Consider the following 20,665-nt stretch of genomic DNA (forward strand, 5'->3'; position numbering starts at 1 on the left):
TATCTATCTATCTATCTATCTATCTCAGAGTAGAGGGAATAAACCTAAACATGATAGAGTTCAATCCTGATGAAGCAGAAAAGCCAATTCTATTGAATGTAAAGCACTTGTATATGCAAAAAATTGTAATATACCAGTGCAAGCTTCAACGGTATGTATCTATCTATCTATCTATCATAGAATAGAGGGAATAAACCTAAAAATGATAGGGTTCAGTCCTCCTGATGAAGCAGAAAAGCCAATTCTATTGCACATAAATCTCTTGTATATGCACAAAATTGTAATATACCAGTGCAAGCTTCGAAAGTATCTGTCTGTCTGTCTGTCTTAGAGTAGAGGGAATCAACCTAAGTCTACAGAGGCCCACCTTGCCATACAATGCATCTGACCTGATACAAAAATACAACATAAAGTCATAGCCTGACTCCTTGCAAGGTTTTGAAGGAAGACATTACAAATGTTACATTTTCTTGGTAATTAGAGTTACTTTTCAAAAGTACAGGAATGAAGCCCTTTGGCTAGTATTGCATTCCTTTTGTAATTACTTCCCATTTGTTTACAATGTTACATTTAACAGTGCCTTTATTGGGCACTTTTTGACAGGATTTCCCCATAATTTTGTGCAATTCTACTTTCCCAACTTTGTAACTAACCATCTGCGCCAGGCAGGGAATTAATTTCTCTCAAAAGTCGCTTTCACAAGCTCTAAGTCTAGGCTCTGGACGCCACATTCAAACTGATATCCTTGTTGGGCCTATCGCCTTAATCCATCAACCATCCCACTTTCCGCCATTTGCCTTCACATTCAAAAATGGGGGAATTCATAAACATTTTGACCACCTCCATTTCCCCCGTGTTCTTTTTCATCTCAAAAATCCTTAAACAATGAAAGGAATAATTTCTCTAACTGGGATCAAGGGAATCATTTCTCTAGTAACCTATAACTGGGGCAACTTGGAACTGGTTGTTCTTTCGGTTGCCACGGAAACGGGTGCCATTTTGGGAGATAGGGGAAGACGTTGCCGTGGAAACAGCCGCCATTTTGGGACCCATGCTGCACATGGAAGGCCTACTATAATAAAGTTAGGCCGACTGAAGTCTACTCAAGTCAGTTGCACTAGTTCAGTCCCTATCAAATCCATGTCACCAACAAAAAGGCCATGGCGGTGTTGCAAATGGAGTATTGGCCTTTGAATGGAGAATGTGAAGGCAGGACATTCTGCTGCGGCACATTTTGCTCTAGTTTTTCAATATCTCATGGAGCAAGCATGGGCCAACTTGGGCCTTTCAGGTTTTTTGGACTTCAACTCCCACCATTTCTAACAGCCTCATGCCCCTTCCTTTTCCCCCTCAGCCGCTTACGCTTCTCACAACAGGTTTACTCACACTGGGGCCTACCTCACACTGAGTCTTTTCACCCACTGAGGCCTTCTCACACTGAGGGTTCTCTTAGACTAATGCCTCTCTCACACTGAGGTCTTTTACCCACTGATGCCTTCTCACACTGAGGGTTCTCTCAGACCCCTCTATTCTGCTTTAGTTAGACCACACCTGGAATATTGTGTCCAATTCTGGGCACCACAATTCAAGAGAGATATTGACAAGTTGGAATGTGTCCAGAGGAGGGCGGGTGAAATGATCAAGGGTCTGGAGAACAAGCCCTATGAGGAGCGGCTTAGGGAGCTGGGCATGTTTAGCCTGAAGAAGAGAAGGCTGAGAGGAGATATGATAGCCATGTATAAATATGTGAGAGGAAGCCACAGGGAGGAGGGAGCAAGCTTGTTTACTGTTTCCATGGAGATTAGGACAAGGAACAATGGCTTCAAACTACAAGAAAGGAGATTCCATCTGAACATGAGGAAGAACTTCCTGACTGTGAGAGCCGTTCAGCAGTGGAACTCTCTGCCCCGGAGTGTGGTGGAGGCTCCTTCTTTGGAAGCTTTTAAACAGAGGCTGGATGGCCATCTGTCAGGGGTGATTTGAATGCAATATTACTGCTTCTTGGCAGGGGGTTGGACTGGATGGCCCATGAGGTCTCTTCCATCTCTTTGATTCTATGATTCTATGTCACACTAAGGCGAACTAACATTGAGGCCTTCTCACACTGAGGGTTCTCTCAGACTAATGCCTCTCTCACACTGAGATCTGTTACCCACTGAGGCCTTCTCACACTGAGGGTTCTCTCAGATTGATGCCTCTCTCTCACACTGAAGCAAACTAACATTGAGGCCTCATCATACTGAGGCCTACTAACACACTGAGGCCCCTAAGCTTAAGTTTAAGTGGCTGAGGAGGAAAAGGAAAGGGCCTGAGGCTGTTAGGAATGATGAGAGTTGAAATCCAAAACACCTGCAAGGCCCAAGTTGGGTATATATAATACACATTGCATGAAGATAATAATTGCAATAGGACACAACTCCTATGTGTTCATTTTGTGACGTTCAGAGACCCTGCATAGGTCTCCCTTCGCTCTGTTATCTCACGACATCCGCAAATCCTCCCGAAATGCTTTCCCCTCTGTACAAATAAAACCATTTTAATTCACCCAGCAGTGATGAAGACAAATCTACACACAGCCAAGCAAATCTAAACATGAAAATGAAATCACTGCAGTATGACTAACTAGGAAACAGCATCGAGGAAGCATTGTCCGAAGCACACAGCGAACACACCAGTCTTTGCCTCCGCATTTGGCTTGCAGGGAATTAATAACATTCCTGGTTCTCTTCTGAAATACTTGCAAGTCTTAATGATACCAGGGAGGAAGCAGGATCGCATGCTTAGGGAAGTGGAGAGGATAACGTATAAAGAAAACGGAGCACAGCTCAAAATGACACCTAGAAATGTGGCATCATGTTCCTTGTTTCCTTCCATATTCCATTAGAAGCAATAAAAGCCATGGCACCAATGGCACTCCAAGGAGGATCAATTTTTCCACTTGTCATAGAATCATACAGTTGGAAGAGACGTCTTGGGCCATCCAGTCCAACTCCATTCTGCCAAGAAGCAGGAAAATCCCATCCAAAGCACTCCTGACAGATGGTCATCCAGCCTCTGTTTCAAAGCCTCCAAAGAAGGCGCCTCCACCACACTCCATGGCAGAGAGTTCAACTGCTGAACAGCTCTTACAGCTAGGTTCTTAAAATCATAGAATCATACAGTTGGAAGAGACCTCGTGGGCCATCCAGTCCAACCCCATTCCACCAAGAAACAGGAAAATTGCATTCAAAGCACCCCCGACAGATGGTCATCTGGCCTCTGTTTAAAAGCCTCCAAATAAGGAGCCTCCACCACACTCCAGGGCAGAGAGTTCCACTGCTGAACAGCTCTTACAGCTAGGTTCTTAAAATCATAGAATCATACAGTTGGAAGAGACCTCGTGGGCCATCCAGTCCAACCCCATTCCACCAAGAAACAGGAAAATTGCATTCAAAGCACCCCCGACAGATGGTCATCTGGCCTCTGTTTAAAAGCCTCCAAATAAGGAGCCTCCACCACACTCCAGGGCAGAGAGTTCCACTGCTGAACAGCTCTCACAGTCAGGAAGTTCTTAAAATCATAGAAGCATACAGTTGGAAGAGGCCTCATGGGCCATCCAGTCCAACCCCATTCCACCAAGAAGCAGGAAAATCGCATTCAAAGCACCCCCGACAGATGGTCGTCCGGCCTCCACTTAAAAGCCTCCAAAGAAGGAGCCTACAGCACACTCTGTTTAAAAGCCTCCAAAGAAGGAGCCTCCACCACACTCTGCGGCAGAGAGTTCCACTGCTGAACAGCTCTCACAGTCAGGAAGTTCTTCCTCATGTTCAGGGCACATTCAAAGCACCCCTGACAGATGGCTGTCCAGCCATCTGTGACGGTGAATAAGTTGAGGGTAATTCCATGGAGAGGTGAAAGTGCCAGTACCAACTTGCATAGAAGGCACCTTTGGACACCACAATTTTCCCACCCAGGCCATCAAAAAGAAATCTAAGAAGGTTGATACTTCTTTTAGATCAGTGGTTCCCAACCTTTTTTTGACCAAGGACCACTCTCCAACATTAGTACCAAAAGGGTTACGAATCGGTTTTTGGTCAACTTTAGATTCAGTTTGGTTATTTGAGGTGCTGATTCAGAAAATTGCATTGGATAGGCCACATCAGATCTAGTTTGTGATACAGAACATATGCCATCCAGTAGTCGCCAACTGCTTGCCCACAAAAAACCATATTTAATAAACCTCAGCACTATAAGAGGGTTTCGCAAAACCAGACACACTTGTTGCAACAGTGTAGTAACGCTAAGGCTGCAAACCATATTTTAGTTCTTGTGAACCACTAGTGGTCCAGAGACCACAGATTGGAAACCACTGTTTTAGATTATCAAAGGATAGACTAAGCCTTCACTTTTTGCTACTCCACTCGAGAGAAGGGGTGTTTCCATTTTTTGATAGGAGTTAAGGGACATTACTAACATTGACCCATGTTCAACATCTTTATTAATGACTTAGATGAAGAGTTAGAAGGCATGATCATCAAGTTTGCAGACAACACCAAATTGGGAGAGATAGCCAATACTCCAGAAGACAGGAGCAGAATTCAAAATGATGTTAACAGATTAGAGAGAGATGGGCCAAAACTAACAAAATGAAGGGACAAATGCAAGATACTCCGCTTAGGCAGAAAAAAGGAAATGCAAAGATACAGAATGGGGGACGCATGGCTCGAGAGCAGTACGTGTGAAAAAGATCTTGGAGTCATCGTGGGCAACAAGTTAAACATGAGCCAACAATGTGATGCGGCGGCAAAAAAGCCAATGGGATTTTGGCCTGCATCAATAGGAACATAGTGTCTAGATCTAGGGAAGTCATGCTACCCATGCTCTATTCTGCCTTGGTTAGACCACACCTGGAATATTGTGTCCAATTCTAGGCTCTGCGATTGAAGAGAGATATTGACAAGCTGGAATGTGTCCAGAGGAGGGCGACTAAAATGATTAGGGGTCTGGAGAACAAGCCCTATGAGGAGCAGCTTAAAGAGCTGGGCATGTTTAGCCTGTATAAATATGTGAGAGAAAGCCACAGGGAGGAAGGAGCAAGCTTGTTTTCTGCTTCCCTGGAGTCTAGGATGCGAAACAATGGCTTCAAACGACAAGAAAGGAGATTCCATGTGAACATAAGGAAGAACTTCCTGACTGTGAGAGCTGTACAGCAGTGGAACTCTCTGCCCCGGACTGTGGTGGAGGCTCCTTTATTGGAGGCTTTTAAACAGAGGCTGGATGGCCATCTGTCAGGGGTGATTTGAATGCAATTTTCCTGCTTCTTGGCAGGGGGTTGGACTGGATGGCCCATGAGGTCTCTCCCAACTCTATGATTCTATGATAACTTGACCCACCTTTTTAAAATCCAAATTTGGTTAAAATTTCTAGACTTATACATGAGTACAAACAGTAAGTCTCACCCCCTCTTTAACTTTTATTTAAAGATGCAAATACATTCAAAACCGGAAATGCCTCATCTTGAGCCCATAATGATACAGCCCAAGATGGATGCTGTCACACACCATTTCTGCCTTTTTCAATGCACTCATTGGTATTTGCATTATTGCTTAGGTGAAACTTCCAACCAGAAATTTTACTCCACCATCACAAGAAGTCCCTCCAATGGGTTCTTTTGGCTCAAATCAAACTCTACTTTCAGACACAGGATATTAATCTTTTGCTTCTCCAGTCCCATCCAAAGAAATGAATACAAAGATACTTACTCTCTCCTGACAAGTTCTACACATGCGAATGCCAAAAAAGCCCAACTAATTTCTTTCAGGTTCCTGGCAGTTTCTCTCTGGAAAGCATTTCCCATTACATGGATATTGCAAAATCATTACCAGCGTTGATTAGCAAAAATATTTTGCCACTTAATGGTCGACTGATTCAAACCTCTCCAGTTCCACGCTAGCAAATCCACATACTCATCCGCACTCTTTATATTGTGTGTGAGTGTGTGATACACACACACACAATTAGGCTGCGGTTGGCCCTGCCAATTTTCTGCTTCAAGCACATAAATCAAGAAGACGTTACAGAATATTGTACGTGTCACCTAAAACAATCTGTTCTACACATCCAAACTGTTTCAAAGCCTGCAAAATTTGCAGAGTTTGCTCTGGTTATGGGAAGTTCACAGTCCACATGCCACACAATAAGGCTTTTTTGAGGAGACGGTGCTGGTTTAGCCCGGGCACATATCTAATTTCTGCACAGAAAAAAGACCTCAAACATTGTTTAAAAAACATTTTGTGGGGTTGCTTGCTTCCCACTCACAATACATCTAACCTCCCACCACAAATGGCCCAAATGCAACTGCAAGTGACACGCATTTTGTTCCGGTTACCAAAAAGTAGCAACCACAAGGCTGTGACATTATAGATTTTAGAATTTCAAATGAAGGGTGCTCATACTGTATACCACAAAAGCATTGCATAGGTTACCCCCAGCCCCAGACCTTGTACTTAGGAGCTATCAGTGAAAATGACTGCAATCCACTCTTGCTATTTCCAGAACCATGGTTTGCTTGCTGGATGCAGGTATAATGCTTAGCTTTGCTACTCCATGAGGGCAAAAGGTTCACAAATAGAAAATACATTTTTAAAGTCCAACTAATATGCCACAAACACTTACAGACTTCATTATTCTAAGAACTGGCAGTCCCTCTGTTACAAACATCCAATTTAGATACAACTCATAGTTAAGAACAGGGGTGAGACATCAGGAAGTGAGAGAAATCCACTCCTCGGAAGGGAAATTCACACCTGGAAGAGTTGCTATTATGGAGAAAAGATGTCTCCACTGCAGCTTTATCACCAATCCTTGTTGTCATAACAAGCCAACTTTTTCAAAATGCAATTATCACAGGGACAAGAAATGAGATGAAATTTTCTGAGTAAAGGCACAGACAGCAAAACAAACACCACGGGATGTTAACCCTTCCCTATGCGATCCAAAGCATGCATGTCTGTGTGTATACACACACACACACACACACACACATTTGAGCTTAATTTTCTGAGTAAGGGCACAGACAGCAAAACAAACACCACAGGATGTTAACCCTTCCCTATGCGATCCAAAGCATGCATGTCTGTGTGTATGTATATGTGACACACACACAAACACACATATATTTGAGCCTAAACAATGTACCTGTTTTGACTTACATACAAATTCAGCTGAAGAACAAACCTACAGAACCTGTTCCGGCTTCCAGGAGCATGGTTTACATTGCCTTTTAGCTGCATGGGATAGCATTCCTTTGCATTTCCCCAGAGTTGCTACAGAGCCAGCAGCACCCTGGAAGTTAAACAGTATCAGAGCCTGGAAAGCCAGGCTGCAGGCCCTCTGCAGTTATTGGTTTAGAAAGTATCTCTTTGGGTGAGGAGTCTGCCCTTTTTCCTGGGGTTGAGATCTCCATTTTGGAATCTCCCCTGCCTCCTTCAGTAGAGAAAAAGAACCTCAGATGTGCTGTTGGTCAGGCAGGGAGCTCTGAAAAACCCATTGTGAGTACTATTGAGTTATAGAGAGAGAGACATTAAGATATTGAGATAGTAATTGAGTTATCGAGAAATTGAGAGAAATAGTTATTGAGTACTATTGAGCATTACTTCATCTCCAAAACTGACCTTCTGCTTAGATAGGGGAAGACCTGTTCTTTCTAACCATAGCAGCTCAGGGTTAGGGTGAAATATCTCAGGATTTTTTCTACCATTTGGAGAAAGGTTACCTCAGTAATTGAAGAAAAAGAGAAAGAAAGAATATCTCTATGGTTTCTCAAATTGACTATTTGTATTGTAACTTTATCAAGCTATGCCAAGTCTGCCAAGGACTTTGGAAATAAACATTTTGTTGATGTTCATACCTTGACTGGCATCAGTTACTGAAAGTATTGAGTATTGCTTCAAAAAAAGACCCCTGGCGGTTCACCCAGATAAAGAGAGAAGCACATCTTAGTTTTAATGTTATAGCGTCTGGGTGTGACAGCACAGAACCTATCTTGTTCATAATGTGGGGGCTGCAGAGATTGGGGAAAAGGAACAGCAAAGTTCACATATACAGTAGAGTCTCACTTATCCAACCTTTGCTCATCTAATATTCTACATGATCCAACGCAGTCTGCCTCCCACCCGGATGCACAGGTGGTTCAATGCACTGTGATGTTTTGCTAAATTTGAAAATACAGTAATTATTACATAACAACTGCTTTTTCTGTCGATTTGTTGTAAAACATGATGTTTTGGTGCTTAATTTGTAAAATCATAATGTAATTTGATGTTTAATAGGCTTTTCCTTAATCCCTCCTTATTATCCAACATTTTTACTTATCCAACATTCTGCCGGCCTGTTTATGTTGGATAAGCAAGACTCTACTTCATTTATCGGAGAAACCAAAATATGTTTCAATTTTCTTCAGGAACATAAGGATTCTCATATGAATAGTGAAAGCTGGTTTACTGAAGATGAGACTTATGTTAAGTATGCTCTATGCTGACTAATATCCTCATTGCAACCAAATTAAATGTTATTAGGACTGTTTTACTTCCAATTGTGGATGAGGCTGAGTCATGTGAACGCCACATCACCTGGGTGCATATTCTAGCTTATTCCCGACTGAAAGCAGAACAAGTGAACACTACTTAATCCATACTGTATGCAGTATGTAATCTCACTTCAACCACCAACTTACATTGTTGTGTCCATCAACAACAGACCTCAAAACCTCTGAGGATGCTTGCCATAGATGCAGGCGAAACGTCAGGAGAAATGCCTCTAGAACATGGCCATATAGCCCGAAAAAACCTACAACAACCCAACAATTACGATGTTTTGGTGCTAAATTTGTAAATACAGTAATTACTACGTAACGCTACCGTGTATTGAACTGCTTTTTCTGTTGTAAAACATGATGTTTTGGTGCTTAATTTGTAAAATCATAACATCATTTGCCGTTTAATAGGCTTTTCCTTAATCCCTCCTTATTATCCAACATTTTCGCTTATCCAATGTTCTGCTGGGCCGTTTATGTTAGATTAGAGACACTCTACTGTAATTCCAGATATGGCTACAAGTCCATTTTGAGGTTGTAGCTCTTTTAAGACCTTTCTCAAAATCACCTGACTGTATCTCAGGTAAACACTATCAGACCTTCACATTTGCTAAGACTAGGGGCACAGGACCGCCATAAAAAACAGTGAATAAGGAAATTGCTCTCTAGGGATGTGTCGGTCCTCCAACACAACTCCTTTGTTCTACTTTGCTTGAAATCCATCCACAGAATTGTGTAGTACCTTATATATGCCTAGCCAGGTGTTCTCTAGAAATCTCTAAGTCCTCCTCCAGCTTGACTCTATGGTCAGTGTCTGTTGGAAGATAACCATAGTGTGCCACTGGAGGACATAGATATTCCTAGAAATAATTTTAATCAAATCTGTGAATAATCAAATTTGCAAAAGTCAACCTGAGAATGTGGTGGAGTAAATGTACTGCCTCTATCAGAATGCACATACCAATCTGAGAGAACAAAGCCATGGCTTGATAATTAAAGGGAAGAAAAGACGATCAGGATTGTGTCCACATAGGATCAAAGTCTTAACAATACTCCTGGAAGACAATCATGCTCAGGGCTTAATCGATCTTCCAGGCTGAATTCCTCAGCAGATGCATTAGACAGAAAGCTGACCACTGAGCTCAACAGAACTTACTTTCGAACTATGCACTTTGTGAGTCATCCACAGGGAAAGAAAAACCTTTCTGGATTTATTATAATTATTTAAAATATTTCTAAAGTAGCCTTTAGCAGTATAGCAGTATAGACTACTGCAACACTCTCTACGTGGGGTTACCCCCAGCCTATAAAGCCCAAAATGGTTCTGGCCCAACTTACCAGTCCGAACGTGTCTCCCCTTACAAACCATCGAGGACTCTAAGATCCTCTGGGGAGGCCCTGCTCTCAGTCCCCCCCCCTTCGTCTCAAGTACGTTTGGCGGGGACAAGAGACAGGGCCTTCTCAGTGGTGGCCCCTCAGCTATGGAACACCCTCGCTAGGGAGATCAGATCTGCTCCCTCCCTCTTAACGTTTCGGAGGCAAATTAAAACATGGCTGTTCGAGCAAGTGTTTACAAATGCAGAGTAGCTATATAGGAAATCGAACGATTTGACAATGGAACTGGACAATGCTTGATAATAATGAGACACTAATGATGTTGTTTTTCTTGCTTTTGTGGTGTTTATATTGTTTAATGTTTTAATCTGTATTATGTTTTTATATATATTGATTTATTGGAAATCGCCTTGAGTCGCCAATTGGCTGAGAAAGGCGGTATACAAATACAGTAAATAAATAAATAAATATTTTTCTCCAAATGAAGTCCTGAGTAGGTGTACAAAAGCATGCAATAATAATAATAATCACACCTACATAAATACAATGCATGGTGAAAACCAACATGAGGTTGAAAATATTTAAAAAGTATACAGAGGTAATGTTAACCCATTGCCTTGTTGAATGAAAAACAGCTTTGTAATGCCTATACCTTGGAGGGAGAGTATTCCAAAAATTATCTTCTCTGTGTACAGGAAATACGTGTGATGGGTCTATGATATTTGATAGAAACAACTGAGCAATTCCTTGCCTTCAAAACTGTGTAACCCAGCTCTTACCTCTGATCAGCGATTGGAGATAAGAGCTGAGATTTCCCTGCCAAGTGCGGAAGAGAGAGCAGCAAAACCTCACCTTTATCTCTAAACAGTAATAGAAGGTATTGAAACATATAAAATCCTGCTCTTTGATTCTAAATATATTGAGAGATCTTTAATTTCAAGTAAAACTGACCATGTCTTGTGAGCTTGAGAACTATTCCACCAAATCTGACATTTGAATAAAACTGAGCTTTTCTCTCTCTGTTCATTTGGTTGGAGAATGTCCAAAGCACGAAGAATGGCATATTTCCAAATTAATAAAAACTGGACCCACCCATTAGCTTTCTTCTTTCTATCCTGTTTCCTTCTCTCTGAACTTTTAGCTCTGTCCAGTTCTGGAATGCAAGGATCTGAAAAAGGTATGTGTCCATCTTAAATCAAAGAAGATTACCGGATATACTCGAGCATAAGTCGAGTTTTTCAGCCCTTTTTTAAAGGCTGAAAATGCCCCTCTCGGCTTATAATCGAGTCAAAGTTATGTATTATTTTACTCTGTTGTTGTTGTTATTACATTTATTGTTTTACTATATTTGTTATTATACAGTATTTTCATTATTGTACTCTATTTTATTACATTTACTATTTTACTCTATTATTATATCTATTTATTATATGTATTTATTATTATTATTATTACATTTAGTTTTTACTCTATCCTTATTATTACATTTATTATTTTACTATACTTATTATTCCTACATTTATTATTTTACTCTGTTATTATTGTTATTATTACATTTATATTCTTTTACTCTATTAGTATTATTTATTTTATTTATTTAGAGCTTTTATAACCCGGTCTTCTCGACCTCTGAAGAGGGACTCAGGCCCGCTAACAGCAGAAAATTCATACACAAATAGAGTAAACATAATAGCATCATAATACATTAATACAAAATACATTAAATACAGATCATACAATATCATACAATTACAAAAGCCAGGTTGTCAGAGTAAAATCACAAATTCATCACCATCTGCCAGTGTGGACAGCCGTTATTGACTCGATCACCATTCTGTAAATGCTATATTCCAAATCCAAGATTTTACCAGCTTTCTGAAAGTCAGGAGGGAAGGGGCAGATCTAATCTCCAACGGGAGAGAGTTCCAGAGCTGAGGGGCCACCACCGAGAAGGCCCTGTCCCTCGTCCCTACCAGATGCAATTGCGAAGGTGGTGGGACCGAGAGCAGAGCCCCTCCAGAAGATGTTAACAACCTTGATGGTTCATAGGGGAGAATCCTATTTTTATTACATTTATTATTTTACCCTTATTTATTATTATTATTACATTTATTATTCTATTCTATTTATTATTATTATTATTATTACATTTATTATTTTACTCTATTATTACTATTATTACACTTGTTATTTTACTTATTTATTAGTATTTCCCTTATTTTACTCTATTATTATTATTATTATTATTATTATTATTACATTTCTGATTTTATTCTCTTTGTTATTATTGGAAGGATATGTAAGCACATTTACATAGAAGAAGGTTAGAATAATGGTTTAATCGGAGTTGGACAGTCTTATTTTAAATTAGTTTAATGTAAATATTCAAAAACATGTTATCTACTGATGCCTCAATTAATGTAATTTTATTGGTATCTATTTTTATTTTGAAATTTACCAGTAACTGCTGCATTTCCCACCCTTGGCTTATACTCTAGTCAATAGATTTTCCCAGTTTTTTGTGGTAAAATTAGATGCTTTGGCTTATATTCGGGTCGGCTTATATTCGAGTATATACGGTATTAAAGGGGTGAAAAGTTGCTAAAAAGACAGTGGAAACACATTGAAGAAGGCAACTTTAAATGTAGCCCTATAGTTTTCACATAAATACTAGCACAATCACACATTTAAGTCACGGGGTCTATGGGTTTGTCTTGCACTTGAAAATGTGTGATAACACGAATTCAAACTTCTCCATACAAGTAATGGAGAGAGTGTAATTTTTACTTACAAACAGACTCTCTAAGCAAAATGAGCAATAATTATGCAAAAAACCAAAACAAAACCCTGGAATCCTGAAAGAGCATCGCATTCGACAGAAGGAGACCCTGATAACACTGTTATTGGGATTCTGTCTGTTACAATAGCTTTTGCTGTAAAGCTTTTGGGACTGCAAATAATGCTTCCCGATAAAAAAAATGATCTGTTTGAGTTTATTAGGACGGAAGATTTCATAAACATGATTAATCATGCAATTTATTAATCATAGGTTAAAACCTACAGCTTTCATCGGGTTTTAATCAGAACTGTCTTTGCAGTTCTGCAGTTTTGTTCAAAGCCATCCCTGTGTATCTGGAAATATGTTTAAAATAATTTTTCCACCACCAAGGACCTATAGTTAAGCCTACTTGAAAAAAACGATCTATATTGCATTGGGCATATGGGCAATAGAGATGGTGGTGAAAAGCAAAGTACTGATTGGTTGCACCTTGGGGATGGCATGGAATGTTTACCAAAATTCCAACTTGTTAGGAAGTAGTTGTTGGAATGTTTTGGGAAACTAGTTTTCATGAGGAAAGGGGTGGCTCTCAGTTTGGCTGGGAAGTTGCCCTTTGAAATAGGAGCTTTAAAGCACAGCCCAAGAACTAAGAAGATATTGGGTTGTTGTAGGTTTTTTCGGGCTACATGGCCATGTTCTAAAGGCATTTTCTCCTGACGTTTCGCCTGCATCTATGGCAAGCATCCTCTGAGGATGCTTGCCATAGATGCAGGGTGAAACGTCAGGAGAAAATGCCTTTAGAACATGGCCATATAGCCCGAAAAAACCTACAACAACCCAGTGATTCCGGACATGAAAGCCTTCGACAATACATTAAGAAGATATTATTTATTTATTTACTATATTTATATACTGTCCCTCTCATCCCACACTCGGTACCAAGACCATAAAATACAATTAAAAGCATTAAAATAATATACAACCATAGCAAAGTCAATAAACATATATCATTAGTGTCTCCTTGCTGAAAACATTGGCCAATCGCATCGTCTAATCCAGTGGTCCTCTGGTTGCTTCTGACACAGTGAAGACATCTGCCCTTGCGCTATGCTACTCTGCTGCTGAGTATGCATGCCCAGTGTGGAACACATCTCACCACACTAAAACAGTAGATGTGGCTCTTAATGAGACATGCCGCATTATCACAGGGTGTCTGCGACCCACACCACTGGAGAAATTACACTGCTTAGCCGGTATTGCACCACCTGACATCCGCCGGGAAGTAGCAGCCAATAGTGAAAGGACCAAGGCAGAGACATCTCCAGCTCATCCCCTGTTTGGGTATCAGCCAGCACGTCAACGACTTAAATCAAGACATAGTTTTCTTAGATCTACAGAGACACTCGCTGGAACACCCCAGCAAGCGAGAGTCCAAAAGTGGCAGGCCCAAACCCAGCACCTCAATCCATGGGTGATACCAGATGAGAGACTCCCCCCTGGGCGCTCAGAAGACTGGGCGACTTGGAAGGCGCTGAACAGATTGCGCTCTGGCACCACGAGATGCAGAGCCAATCTTAAGAAATGGGGCTACAGGGTGGAATCCTCGGCATGCGAGTGCGGAAAAGAACAAATCACTGACCACCTGCTGCAATGCACCCTGAGCCCTGCCACATGCACAAGGGAGGACCTTCTTGCGGCAACCCCAGAGGCACTCCAAGTGGCCAGATACTGGTCAAAGGACATTTAACCAAATACCAAATTTGCAAAATCTGTGTGGTTTTCTTTCCTTTCTTTTTTTCTTTTTCTTTTTAATCTCTGTGTTTGTTTTGCTCTGTTAGAATTGTAATACAATGGTTGCTGATGACACGATAAATAAATAAATCCAGTGGTCCTCAAACTTTTTAAACAGAGGGCCAGGTCACAGTCCCTCAAACTGTTAGAGGGCCTGATTATAATTTGAGAAAGACATGAATGAATTCCTATGCACACTGCACATATCTTATTTGTAGTGGGGGGAAAACAATTAAATGCAATGCAATAATTAAAATGAAGAACAATTTTAACAAATATAAACTTATTAGTATTTCAATGGGAAGTGTGGGCCTGCTTTTGGCTGATGAGATGTTGTTGTTGTTGTTGTGTGCTTTAAGGTTGTTTCAGATTTAGGTTGACCCTGAGCGAGGGCCGGGTAAATGACCTTGGAGGGCCGTATCCAACCCCCAGGCCTTAGTTTGAGGACCCCTGGTCTAATCGTCCCATTTTTCTATGTCAGTTACTGTACTTCTAGCCGAGGGATCCATCGATGGATCTCTCTGTGCGACTGAAGGTGATCTCCGTCGGGGATCTCCAAGTTGCATCCTGACCATGGCTCTCGATCATGTCCCAGGAACCAGAGGGCAGCTGTGCCAAAGCACTCAGCAGGACCCGGTCCATGGGGGGTTACTATTTGGGGGTCTAACCCATTGTGCTCCACAATTCTGAGGACCAAACTCTTATGGTGGGGTCCTAAGTAGGTGCCTTATCAACTCCCAATGGGCAGTAAATAACAACTCAGCAATACCTAGGAAGCTTTATAAACTTCAATGTGTTGTCAAAGGCTTTCATAACTGGAATCACTGGGTTGTTGTAGGTTTTTTGGGCTGTATGGCCATGTTCTAGAAGTATTCTCTCCAGATGTTTCGCCTGCATCTATGACAGACCTCACTACCTCTGAGGATACAGGCGAAACATCAGGACAGAATACCTCTAGAACATGGCCATACAGCCCAAAAAGCCTACAACAAAGAAACTAAAACAACCCAGTTTATAAACTTCCACCAAGATTGAAGCCTGGAAGACAACTGGGCTTACCTGTGTCCCCAATGCCATCCAAACTGATTCCTTCATGGGTCCCACCTTTCTCTTCCTCTAAAGGAGAAGCAACGCCTCTCCCAGCTCCATAAAACAATCTCTAGCAAAACGAAGGAGAAGGAGGAGAAGGAGAAGGAGAAGGAGAAGATATTCTGGCAGATAAGCAAGCCAAAGGGCCAGAAGTCCAAAAGAAAAGGAGGAGGAAGAGGGGAAGGGGAAGGGAGAAAGAAAGCAAACCCTATAAGGAGTTGATATTGCATTGGGGTAAATTTCACATTTTGACCGAATCAACCAGATAATTCTCTGGTTGCAGGCGTCTAATCAATTTTAAAGGGATTATACTGGTCATGCCCTTTAAATGATTAACACAAATGGTTATCTTCATCAAACTGTTTTTAATTAAGGTGTTTTCCCTCTCTTAAGACAGTAAGATTGCAGTCTTATACTCACCTGGAGTATGTTTCTTTGAACTCAACACAACTTTTTGAAATATCTAAGATTGCAACCCCAAAATACAAACCATCTTTTTAAAAAAGCAGACAACAATAATAAGTGGATTTCATTAAAGTCTTAAATATTAACATGGATACTTAAGAGATAAAAATTATTCCAGCCAAACAAGTTGTAAAGGTTCTGTTTTTGAGTGTTCATTTAAATCTCCATTGTCATAGAATCAACAAAGAGGACTACTATAAACCTGATCTTCCACTTATCTCAAAGCTAGCGAAGGGAGGCAGAAAAAAATAAATAAAAGTATGCTAAAAAATCCCAAATATTTTAAAATAAAAGGAGTGAGGAAAAGAAATGGGGAAAAAACACCAAAAACTGTCATTCAGGTTGGCCTTTGAGTCTTGAATTCCTTCAGTCAATGTCTACCCATTGTTCCCAGAGAGATGCATATGAGAGTAGAACCAATCTGGTATCCAACAACCACAACCAACAAAACCCCACCTTGGCTACTAGCATAATAGTCCCATTTGTTTTAGCCGACCACACTACCAATCAGCACAAAGCATCCCCTTAGCCTGGGGCATCCACCACACCCATCCATTCCATGATACTCCCAACACATATATTTCTCATGTCGCTCCTTGTGGGGGAACCCACAATTGCAATTCCTAGAAGCCTAGGAGAAGAAAAATTGGATCTAACCTCAAAGCGTTCACCAAGAAGACCGACGGATGATTCCAGATCCTTCTAGATTGTGGTCTTGACTGGTAGACAATCCAATATTTACCATGGGCAAATGGATGCTGCTGGAGGAGATAAGAAGAGATAGATAGAAAGATGGATAGAGATTATCCCAACCCAACCAAATGCCGCTCAGTCTTTTCTATGCCCACGCTATTCCATGCCCACCAGTAAGTCCGCTGCTACTACAAGGCTGTGCCCAGGCAGCCGTAATGGCAGCAACTTATCATTCTCCTCTTCTTCCCACCGTTTGCCGCAGTGCCAAGATCAGCAACTCTGTTCACGTGCCAGTGCGGGTGATGCCAGCCCCAACCAGCTTTGACTCAGTGCCAACTTGAGATGGGCACAGGTGTGCCGCCGTGAAAAGCGACAGGAGCAAGAATGAGCGAGAGAAAAAAGGAGATATTTAACACAGAACAGGTTAGGGTGGCAATGCCCATGCCTTGGGGGCTCAGACGAGTAGCTACCCCCCCCCACCTTGGCACACCCATCTCCACGTACCCAACTTCCCTGCCCACAACCCTCAGTTTCCATTGGCATATCCTCTCTGTCTCTCAAATCCCTATCTCGTATTATTCCTCCCATCACTCGTCCCAGGTGCCCACGAGCTCCGACGGGGTCCCATCTCAGATGCCCGCTGCCATCAAAGCACACCGACTCATCTCCCATCTTTCTTCTTTTCTCCCTTTCTCTTTCTTTTTTGTCATCCCCTTCTTCCATGCCTCCTAATGCCGGCTGGTGCCAAACAATGTGGATGGGCCGGGGGGCACCGCGCCAAGCGCTCGAAAACGCACATGCCGCACCAACCTCCTCCCTGGTGCCAAACACTTGTGCTGGCCCTCTCTTGCCTTCGCCTCCCCTGTGGGCACACAGCCTTGCCAGCTGCTGCCTCCTTCCCTTCCTTGTTGTCCCCTCCATCCCCCCACCCCTTAGCATCCGTCACTTTGCTATAACCATGCACCAACCTGGCATCTCACACTCTGCCTCTCTTCCCACCCTACCCCCCCCCCCAAACCCGGTTGGCATTACAGCTGGCGAGCGAAGTGAATGCCGCAGAGGGAAGGGAGGGTGGCGGGGCGGGCGGCTGATCCGTGCCAGCTGCCATCGCCCCTCCCCTACGCAGAATCTCTCCGGGTACCAAACTGGCATATGCCACCTCCTCTATTCCCCATCACCACTCCCTCCATCCTTCTGTCTTCCCTCCAGCATTGGCTTCTACTTCCTATCCTTCCTCTCTGCCCCTTCTATTCCTCCTCTCTCTCTCTTTTGCTAATACCTCTGGGCAACGTTATTCCTCTACTCTCTCTCATCCCTTTCTTCTTCTATCACTCTATCTCTTCCCTCCACTCTCTCACGATTCCTCCTTCGCCGGCGCCAACCTTTTTCGTTCTAGCACCCATTTCAGCTACCTCCTCTGGTGCAGGTGCCCTGTTCTTTATGCCAACCATGGCCAGGGGGGCTTGCGGGGGGAGAGAGATAGAAGACAAGGACTCTGAGTATATTTGTGTGTGTGTGTGTGTGCGTGTGTCCCTTCCGGAAAAGAGACCCCCGCATGTATAGACTCCTTTGCCTCCCAACTCGCACACCCCAACCGCCGTTGAAAGTGGCACGGTGCCAGCCTGAAAAGAACCATCTGTGTCCCCCGTCTGCAGCTTACACTACCCACTGCCCCCCCCCACCGCAACCACAGCACTAATTGGCAGCTGAATTAATTAAATCCTGGATGCTAATTAACATTCCAACGGTGCAACGCGGGGGCAGGAGTGGGTTGAGGAAGAGAGGTTTTGATGGAGGGAATCTCAACTGGGCATGAAGAGAAGAGAAACACGGGTATAGAAATGCCTGTATGGGCATGTAACTGGGGAAAAGTGGGAGATAATTTTTATTTTCATCCCTGGAAAAGGAGAGAAGTTTCAGAGGAATGGCAAGAACATTCCGAGAAGGAACGCGATAATAAAATACTGAAAAGAATTATGTTGTACTCATTTTTAAAAGTTTTTTAAATGTATTAATAAGTTTTAGATGGTTCACCTTCACTAACATTCCAACACTAGAAACTGGAGGAGAAAGGGATAAGTACATGAACATGGAAAGATAAGGCTAGAAACAAAAATGTAAAAACCCAAATATTTTCAGTAGCATTCTTAAAACAGAATGGAAGCGAGCAGTTTTAGCCTACAAATTAATGAAACTAAAATATTATTTCTTCTTTCTACAACCAGTCATCAAATATTTACTATATCTGCAGGGAATACATGCAGGAACTTACCATGGAAATAGGAAACCATGGATAATCCTGGATCCTATTGAAATGAATGACTTCTGCTGGAAGTTACCATGGAGGACCTAGAAGAATTCTAGTGAGGTATCCTCCGTGGGAATTTGCTAAGTCCTCCAACATGACTCGATGATGACGTTTACCACAATCACCTGGAAGACCTAGAAGTTTACTAGAGAATACTCTCTCTAGAAATTTGCTAGATCTTCCAGTACAAATCTATGGTAACTTTAGGCAAAAACATACCATAGAATTGACTGGAGGGCCCAGAAAATTCCAAGAAGGTCATATTTATCAGATGAAAGTAAGCAAAACAATGGTTATTGGTATTATAATATACAATATTATAATATTGTCGAAGGCTTTCATGGTTGGAATCACTGGGTTGTTGTAGGTTTTTCCGGGCTATATGGCCATGTTCTAGAGGCATTTTCTCCTGACGTTTTGTCTGCATCTATGGCAAGCATCCTCAGAGGTAGTGAGGTCTGTTGGAATTAGGAAAAAGGGTTTATATATCTGCGGAATGACCAGGGTGGGACAAAGGACTTTTGTTTGCTGCAGCTAGGTGTGAATGTTTCAACTGACCACCTTGATTAGCATATAATGGCTTGGAAGTGCCTGGGGGAATCTTTTGTTGAGGGTGGGACAAAAGTCCTTTGTCCCACCCTGGTCAGTCCACAGATATATAAACCCATTTTCCTACTTCCAACAGACCTCACTACCTCTGAGGATGCTTGCCATAGATATAGGCGAAACCTCAGGAGAAAATGCCTCCAGAACATGGCCATATAGCTTGGAAAAACCTACAACAACCCAATATTATAATATACAGTATAGCTTATCATTTCATAATTTTGCACTCGTATCACAGAAAGAAAGAAAAACTCACATTTTTGTAGTGTAATGTAAAATAAACCATGTGTAGTTCATGTTGGATCAGCCCACACACGGCCTTGCTAGGGAAAGAAAATATGCCACGCAGATGAATGATAAAGAATAAGTAGTTTACTCTTCTTGATTCAGAACAACATATGTATAAAATGATCAGTTGCATCAACTCACTAAATGTCCTTTTAGAAAGATTTGAAATGGACATCTAATCACCTCTCAACAAAAGTTTGCTCTAGGCACTGTCAGGCCATTGTATGCTAATCAAGGTGGTCAGTTGAAACATTCACACCTAGCTCCAGCAGACAAGAGTCCTTTGTCTCACTCTGGTCATTCCACAGATATATAAACACTTTTTCCTAGTTCCAACAGACCTCACTACCTCTGAGGATGCTTGCCATAGATGCAGGCGAAACGTCAGGAGAGAATGCCTCTAGACCATGGCCATATAGCCCGAAAAAATCTACAACAACCCATTTGAAATGGTATTTCTTTGTCCATATGAAAGACCTTCTTTTCAGCAGTCAAGAAGCAAATCAGTCTCTCTCTGCTTCTCTCTTCTTCTCTGAACACCTGCATAGCTCGAGCTTAAACAAAATTGCAACAGCATCCAAAAGTTCCAGGCTCAGCCATCACCCCATGCATTGCCCGACCAATTGGCTTCATGCATCTTACTTTGCTGGGTTGTTGTAGGTTTTTTCGGGCTATATGGCCATGTTCTAGAGGCATTCTCTCCTGACGTTTCACCTGCATATATGACAAGCATCCTCAG

General features: G+C 42.0%; 1 long non-coding RNA gene across 4 annotated transcripts in view; it reads right to left on the bottom strand.

Annotated features, from left to right (window-relative positions):
• The window catches only part of LOC132777623 (uncharacterized), a 39,115-nt gene extending 21,481 nt beyond the window's left edge, over positions 1 to 17,634 (bottom strand). For 2 of the 4 annotated variants that reach the window (XR_009631704.2, XR_010910118.1), the window contains exons 1-2: positions 16,896 to 17,528; positions 16,689 to 16,792 (exon numbers count right to left, since the gene is read on the bottom strand). This is a non-coding gene — a long non-coding RNA (uncharacterized lncRNA). The other 2 variants (XR_009631706.2, XR_009631705.2) reach the window with 2 other exon arrangements.
• Positions 17,635 to 20,665: the final 3,031 nt, after the last annotated feature.

This window comes from Anolis sagrei, chromosome 6 (genome assembly GCF_037176765.1).
Source record: "Anolis sagrei isolate rAnoSag1 chromosome 6, rAnoSag1.mat, whole genome shotgun sequence".
In the NCBI taxonomy this organism is placed as follows: domain Eukaryota; kingdom Metazoa; phylum Chordata; class Lepidosauria; order Squamata; family Dactyloidae; genus Anolis; species Anolis sagrei.